Source organism: Microcebus murinus, chromosome 7, assembly GCF_040939455.1.
Source record: "Microcebus murinus isolate Inina chromosome 7, M.murinus_Inina_mat1.0, whole genome shotgun sequence".
Lineage (NCBI taxonomy): Eukaryota > Metazoa > Chordata > Mammalia > Primates > Cheirogaleidae > Microcebus > Microcebus murinus.
The window spans coordinates 20,199,686-20,208,244 of NC_134110.1; positions in this window are offsets into that span (position 1 = coordinate 20,199,686).

The following is an 8,559-nucleotide window of genomic DNA, read 5'->3' on the forward strand; positions in this document are numbered from 1 at the left end:
TTGGCTATTGAATTGTTGTTGCAGCTCGGTGAGTGTTCTTATGATCCACATACGAAATTCCTCTTCTGTCATTTTGGTTGCCTGATTTTGGTTGGTGTCCCTTTCTAGAGGGCTGGTGCTCCTCTATGGTGGTGTGTTTTCCGTTTGGTTCTTCATATTTCCTGAGTTCCTTCACTGATTTCTTCCCATGTCGATCAGTTGTTGTTTCTTTCCTTTAGGTTTTTGTTTGGGTATTCACACACCTTGTTTAGTTTCTGAGCTGTTAGGTGGTGTCTGTGGGTGAGATTCGACCACTCCCTGTATAATGAGTCAGTGGGTGCCATGAAAAGGCTGTGCAGGATGCCGTCCCTGTCAGTAGGTGGTGCTTGCTTGGAGGAACAGGCTATCTTGTTGTTTTGTGTCCTGTTATCAGCTCTTGTTCTGGGCAGAGCTGGGTTGGATAAGCCTGCCCTCAGGCACCACCACTGTCATTAGCAGGGGTCAAAGCTCTGTTCTCTACTTCCAGGAAAAGCTGTCAAGGCGGGTCTGGAATGGCCCTACTCAGCCAGAAAGTCTGCTTGTGGGGATGGGGCTGTCTGAGACCCGCAGTCTGTAGCGGGCCTCGCTTCTTTTCACCCTCCCCAACTCCGCAGCTACTCCTGGGCCTCTGCCAGCAGGCCAGACCACACGCCGCCAAGCCTCCCTGGGCAGGAAAGTCACCTGGGCTGGGCGTACAGCCTCCTTTTGGGAGGAGGGTTGCCCTCTAGGATGCTGATCTGCCCCTGAAGGCACACACACCTCAGTAGGCTGTTTACATATATCCCTTCTCGGCCCGGGCAATGCTAGACCTCGGTGCATGGGATCTGCTCTGCAGGTCTGACCTCTGGGCCCCAAAGTTCAAACTGTATCCCCACCAGGGAGAGGAGCTCCAGTCCCAATTCATCCACAGGGAGCCCATCTGGGTCTATGTCTCTCAGCCTCTGAGTCTGCACCATTCTCCTGGGAACACCATGCCAGCAGCACCTGGGAGTGCTGTCGGGTAGGGAGCTCACAGTTTGAGTTCCCCTTAGTCAGCTGTAGGGTCTCAAAAGGGAAGGTCCCGTTCACTGGAGGTGCCTCCGGCTGCTGGCTGTATTGTCTCTCTGGGCAGCTGTGGGTAGGGTTGGTGCAGAGGAGAAGGAGGCATTATGGCACCTGCCACGCGGCTTGGGTCTGTGCACACGGAGATGCCGGGAGCGAGTTGGGATCCTGGTGCCACGTCCGTTACAGGCTCACTGCTAGCTGGCGGTGGCCATCTCTGGGCTAGTGTCCGCAGGTCTCTCCACCCGCTGGGAAGCCCACCAGCAGTCCCAGATGCAGGGGAGGGGAAAGGTGAATTATCCACCTACCCTTCCCGCTGGTCTCCAGGCTGCTCCGGCAGTCTCAGCTTCCAGTTTTCCTCTGCAGCCTCCTCCCGTGGAGTCTCCCAGGGTCTCAGGTACCCCTCCTTCCGGCCCTCGTCCACTGTATGCTCATCTTCTTGCTTCTTTTTTCTAATTTCTGCTAGAATCTGTCTTTTCTACAGAGACACTCTGTCTGGCGGTGTTTCTCGTCTGCCATCTTGATCCCTTGAGAATGTATTCTTGACCTTTCCCCAGGGGTAGGACTTTATTTGTTATGTTAACCTGGCTCAGCCTCTGTGGGTTTTCCCTGAATGCTCTATGGCTATAGTTTTTGTTGCCCTTCTCCCTATAGAGAAAGGCATTTGTTACTTAGAGGGTACATGTGGTTTGTGTTTCTTTAGTTGCTACTTTTCCTCTACCAAGTGTAAAGTTTTTTCTATAATCTTTGGAATCTACTCTATAAGACCTAGTAGAGGAGTCTTATAGAGTTCCTTGAGGAACTTCAACAAAGGAAAATCCACCAAGAAGATGTAACCCTCATCAAATTGGCACTAACTGATCAACACTATGGTGCTCACATGGTAGTAATATTCTCCATGGAATAGGGAGTTGAGGGGGTAAATTCACAACTAATGGACACGGTGAGCATTGTAGAGGTGAAGGGCATTCCTCTAATCCTCCCTTGGTGAGGCAAAGTCATAAAATGTAACCAAAATGTTTGTAACCTCATGATATCCTAAAATAAAAATAAATTTAAAAAAGAAGATGTAACCCTGCCCCCCATATGTCTGTGACCCTCAGGGCTTCATGCTGTCATGCTGCCTCACATTTATCTGTAAGCAGAAACTGAAAACTCCAGTTTTTACCTTAATTGTATTTTATGTGATACTGATATAATTGGTTTCATATATTTTATCTTAACCTGTTTATTTTCTATTTATCCTATCTGCTATCTGTTCCCATTTTCCCTTTTATTCTGCCTCCTATGTATTGAGTATTTTTATTCTTTCATTTTTTCTCCTTTACCTATTAGCTATAACTCTGTATTTTATTATTTCAGGGTTTAGAATATGCATATTTATCTTAATACAATCTATCTTCAAATGCCATTATACTACTTCATTTATATTATGTATATTTCCAAATATTGGTATACTTCCTTTTTTCCTCCTCTACTGTTGAATTATTGTTTTTCTGGTTTTTTTTATTTTTACATATGTTATGTCTCATTTTACATAGTTATTACTTCCATTTAGCTAGTCAATTATGTTTTCCAGAGATATTTATTATTTTGGAAAGAATAAATATTTTTTTAATCATTTCCAGTGCTCTTTGTTACTTTGTGTATATTATGTTTTCTCAGCCCTGGCACCTTGACGCTATTGATATGATGTGCTGAATAATTCTTTATGGAAGGGAGGAGGTTCTGTATTGTTCATTACATAATTTTTAGCTCTATTCCTTGCCTCTTACACACAAGATGCATGTTGTCACTCACCCTTCTGCCCCCAATCATGACAACCCGAAATTATGTCAGACATTGTTAAACATACTCTGGGAGACACAAAATGCTTGTAATTAAGAATCATTGGTGTAGATTAATATTTCCATTTGGTATCAGTTTTTGTCTGCCTGAGATTGTCTTTAAAATTTTTTTTAATTGTGGGTCTAGTAGTGATTACTTCTTTCAGCTTCTAAAAAAATTGAATTGAAATTCACATAACCTAAAATTAACCATTTAAAAAGAACAACTCAGTTGTAGTTAATATATTTAAAGTATTATTAAATTGCTACTTCTATTTAGTTCTACATTTTTTATTTTATTTATTTGAAATTTTATTTTTTTTATTTCCATATATTATGGGGGTACAAATGTTTAGGTTGTATTTATTGCCTTTGCCCCACCCAAGTCAGAGTTTTAAGTGTGTCCATCCCCCAGATAGTGTATACTGCACCGTTTAGGTGTGAAGAATATACACACTTTTTCCTCCCCCATCCTACCTGCCTGACACCCACTGAATGTTACTACCGTATGTGCACTTAAGTGTTGGTCAGTTACTACCAATATGATTGTGAGTACATATGGTGCTTGTTTTTTCATTCTTGTGATACTTCACTTAATAGAATGGGCTAAGTAGAACTCCATGGTATACATATACCACATTTTATTAATCTACTCATGTGTTGATTCCAAGTATGCAAGGGTTGTTCAATATTTGAAAAATCAATAAATTAATGCAACACATAAACAAAGAAAAAATCATATAATCACTTAATACATTGTTACTTTTATTGCTTTAAACAAATACTTATCTTTTAGATCAATTATAAGTAAGAAATACAGATTTTATTTTACCTTCATGTATTCCTTCTGTGACACTCTTCCTGTTTTTATATATAGATCTGAGTTTCTAAGTAATTTTCATTCTCACTAAAGAATTCCTTTAACATTTTTTTTACAGCAGAGATCTACAGATAATGAATTTCCTGGGGTTTTCTTTGTCTGATAATGTCTTTATTCCTCCTTCACCTGAATTAAGAGGATAATTATTCTGGATATATAAGTTGTAGAATATATAATATAATTTATTCACATATATGTAATCGAGTACCTGCTTTCAACTTGGGGGGGTATATAAATAGGAGCAGAATTGCTGGGTCATATTCCACGTGTCATTCTATGCTTAACTTTTTGAGAAACTTCCAAACTGTTACATTTCCACTGTGGATATCAATAGATACAGTCTCTTTACATCCTTACCAACATTTGCTGTATTTTTCCTTTTCTTAAAATTGTCACCATCCTAATAGTACGAAGTGGCTTCTCATTGTGATTTTGATTCACATTTCTCTAAAGATTAAAGGTGTTGAGCATTGTTTTATGTGCTTATTTGCCATTCATTTAAATGATTTAGAGAACTGTCTATTGAAAGTATTGGCCTATTTTACCAATTGAGTTTTGTGGGTTTTTTTGGTCATTGGAGAGGTTTATGGCTGTGGTCTGAATACTTATGCCCCCCCTAAATACATATGTTGAAATTCTAATACCCATGATCATGGTATTAGGAGACAGATGGCAGGTGGAGCCTTTGGTAGATGATTAAGTCACAAGGGCAGCACCCTTTTGATTGGGATTAGTGCTCTTATAAGCAAGATCCCACCTCCTCTTCTTCGCCTCCCTCATGTAACCCGGACTCCTCCCCGGGGGCGGGTTGCCATGTGCATGCACACGTGGGTTGTTGGCGGCTGGGGAAAATGGAGCTTGACCTTGGCAGTCTATCCTGCCATTGCCACGTGTTGGTCCAGCGCTCACTGCCTCAGGGACGGGAACCTCCAGGCAGGGGGGAAAAAAAAAAAAAAGGACCTCAGAGAACCACCCGTGTCCTTCCACTCTGTGAGGACACAGCTGTAAGGCATCATCTATGCACCAGAAAGCATGCCTACACCAGACACCAAATCTGCTAATGCCACCTCATTCGTGGACATTCCAGTCTCCAGAATTGTGAGAAGTAAATTTCTGTTGTTTATTAGCTATACAGTGTATGGTACTCTGCTGTAACAGTCCAAACAGATTAAGACACTCATTATATATTCTGTATACTTAATTCTTATCAGATATATGATTTGAAAATGTATCTATTTTGTCATTTTGTAAATGATCTTTTTCACTTTTTAGCTATCTGAAGCCCAAGATGGGCAAAACAAATGTTAGCTTCTGTGCTGCTTCATCAAGGAATTGCCTGCCAGGTCAAAACACACAATAAAATTTTTTTGTTAAATGTATATCTCAAGTTTCTTATTTTATTCCTGGCATCACCAGTCTATACCTCCATGGCTGCAGCTGAGCTGGGGGGCATGGGAGATAGTAGTTGGGTAAGAAAAATCCCATAATACTTAATTTTTGCTTCACTAGCAGTGCCAATTCTCCAGCTACTTTGCAATTTCTATGATGTCATGCTCTTCCTTCAGCTTTTGTATGTCCAAAAATGTCTGCACTTCATCTTTTCTTTTTGAAAAATATTCTCACTGTGTATGGAATTCTGTGTTTACAAGGTTTTTTGCCCAGTATTTTAACTATGTTGCTCTATTGCCTTCTCATTTGCAGCGTTTTCACTATCATCCTTATCTTTGCTCTGGTGTATGTAATGTGTCTTTTTTTCTCTGGTTGCTGTTCAGTTTTTACTTTGTCACTGATTTTAAGTATTTTGATTATGAGGTGCATTGGTATATTTTAAGTTTTTTTGTTCTTGGGTTCATTAAGCTTCTTTGATTTGTGAGTTTGCCCTTTATATCATATCTTAAAAACAATTACCATTACATCTTTGGTTATTTGCAGGACACAAATTAAATGAGAAATATGCTGCTTGAAGTTCTCCCAAAGCTCCCTGATGTTCTTTAAAAAAAAAAATCCTTTATTCTCTGTATGTTTAATTTTGAATAGTTTCTAATGCTATGTTTTTAAATTCATTATTATTTCTTTATACAACATCTAATCCTTGATTCCATTGAGTGTAATTTTTTATTTCATACATTTTAGTTGTTACATTTGTAAGTCTCATCTTGATCTTTTTTATTACTTCAATGTCTCTGCTGAAAACTTAAAGTTTATGGAATACAATTTTAATACAATTTCTAATATTATTGTTGCTAATGAGGATGTGTGCCAGTTCTTGATAAATTTTAATTTATTGATTATCCTTTTCATTAAATGCTGCATTTTCCTGCTTCTTTGTGAGCCCAGTATTGAATGCCAGACATTTTGAATGTTACATTTTTTTAGGACCACTATATTTTTTAATTCTATTCCTGATTCAGATATTCTGGTATTTAATTAAGTTAGTTAAATTTTTGAGATGTGTTAGGCTAGACCAGAACAACACTCATTCTAGGGCTAATTGTTCCCACAATTGAGGAACTTCCTTTTGTGTACTATATCCGGTGCCTGATGAATGATTAGGTTTTTCAATATGACTAATGGAAAGAAACATCATTCTTAATCTACATTAGGCTCATACTCCTTTAATTCTAATTCTTTCAGATGGTGTTATCTGACCTTGAGTAGTTTTCTTATAGGTAGGTTGTGTTTGAGCCATTAAAATCTTGGCTGTTTTCTTTCTCAATTAATTTACCACTAACTCATTCTCAAACTGAAGCCCTGAATAAAAATGTAGGGTGTGTTTTCTAAAATTACCTCATTTTTTTAAATCAAAATGCAGGGACAAAGTTAATAAAATAATGATTTGTTATTATGATTCTTAGAAATCCTTGGGGGCTTTTGAGAAGAGCAATAGTTCTCTTGGTATTATATTCGGTTTTGTTTTCCAGGTGAAATATGCAATCTATTAATAGAAGTTTTAGATCTCACAGTGCACTTTGGAATTTAAAGCCAATCAAAGAATAATATAATTCATCCTTTGATGATCTCTTCCCCTCACCAAATTTTCTTGTTCAGTGAAATTGGCTTTCTCACTAATTCTTTTTTTGTTTGTTTGTTTTTGCTTTTTTCACTTTAGACACTGATCTGTTCAATGGCTTTCTCACTAATTCTCTCTAGCCACCTATGGATTAATGTCATCTGACACCAAATAAAGCATGACACTCAGAGGTAATTTTATTTTGAGAATAGATAATTTGCATTTTGCCTTTTTCATATAAATATATTTATGCATAAATAGTAGTTGTTTTTTTTTATTTATTTTTTTTTTCCATTTTAAACTCCTTAGCTGTGAAATAGTTTCCATCAATGGAAAGAAATGGAACCTACTCCCTTTTCTGGATTATGGCTTCCAAATGCCATTGAATTTATTTCTCCAATGACCAGGGGTTATATGGATTAAAGATCACATAACAAGGGGTTCTTACATAAATTGTTAGTGTTGCTAAAGAATTTATTCTCCCCTATGGACTCTAAAATAACAATAATGGAGTTGGATTTTTTCCCATCTTAACTGTTCTATGTGCCTCCAGCAATCCCTGTCCACCTTTGTTCCATGTTTAATATGCCACTCCTGATGCCATCTAGATTGATAGATGCTGCTGACAAAAAAAATCTATAGAAATAGCATTTTAAATTATTATATAACATACTCTATTTAATGGCTAATTGTTTTCTTTCTTTTTTATTTTAGGTAGTCCCCAAACAACAAAATGATAAACATCTTTATAACTAAAATTATTGTATAAACTCTGATTGTTTTCTTTATACTAATTACTGAATGTGAATATCTCAGGAAAAATAAATGTTTGACATTTTTAACGTACTTTCTAGGGCTTGTCTAATTAATTCCCAGTGTTGCAAAAACCATGTTACCTCACGGACTTTGCAGTACACTTGCTTCAATAGTTTCTTTACAGTGAGATATGTGGAAATGGTATGTCACTCTACGATTCTGAAATTGTTTAATTATTGAGCAGCTCATATCTTTTTTCTTAAATTTATTATTTATGTTTCTTAGGTAAATTGTTTGTCTTTATCCATTTATATGAATGTTTACCTTCTTCATTTTTACAGAGACATATTGTTTTACACTCATAAATTTAAGACATATAATTTAAAATACAAATAATTGACAGTACAGATGTTTGCAAAGAGAAATTACTCCAGGAATTCCATTTCTATTTACATATCCACAATTTAGTCTATAAATTTTACAAGAATGTTGCACATGTGTATTCTTTGGAAAAAATAATGGGATATGTTTTTATACTACTTTTCACATTGAGAGCATTTTTTCATGTCAATGTCTCAGATACTTTAAGCAATGTCCAGTATTCTATTAACTAGGTGTAGATGATTTAGAACATTTATTATGTATAGACATTTATGATATTTTTCATTTTTCTAGTATTAATTGCCACAATATATAGCCTTATTTTTGAATATTGTACATATTTCTTGAAATTGAATTGCTGTGTTGAAGAATATGATTATATTATACTTTATCACACATTTCCTAGTTACTTTCACACACATTTCCACAATTTTGGATCCAACCCTCAGCTTACTTATGCCCATTTCTCCCCACTCAGACTAACATCATATACTATGAGGTTGGTCAATTTATAATATATACTATCTCTCTGAATTCCTTTGTCTTTCTAGGGATGTTCCTGTTCTTTGCTTGTATTTTACCTGTTGTTAGAGTCAAGATAATCATTATTTTATGGGGTACTCTCTCCCTTTCTTATTTTTTTAACC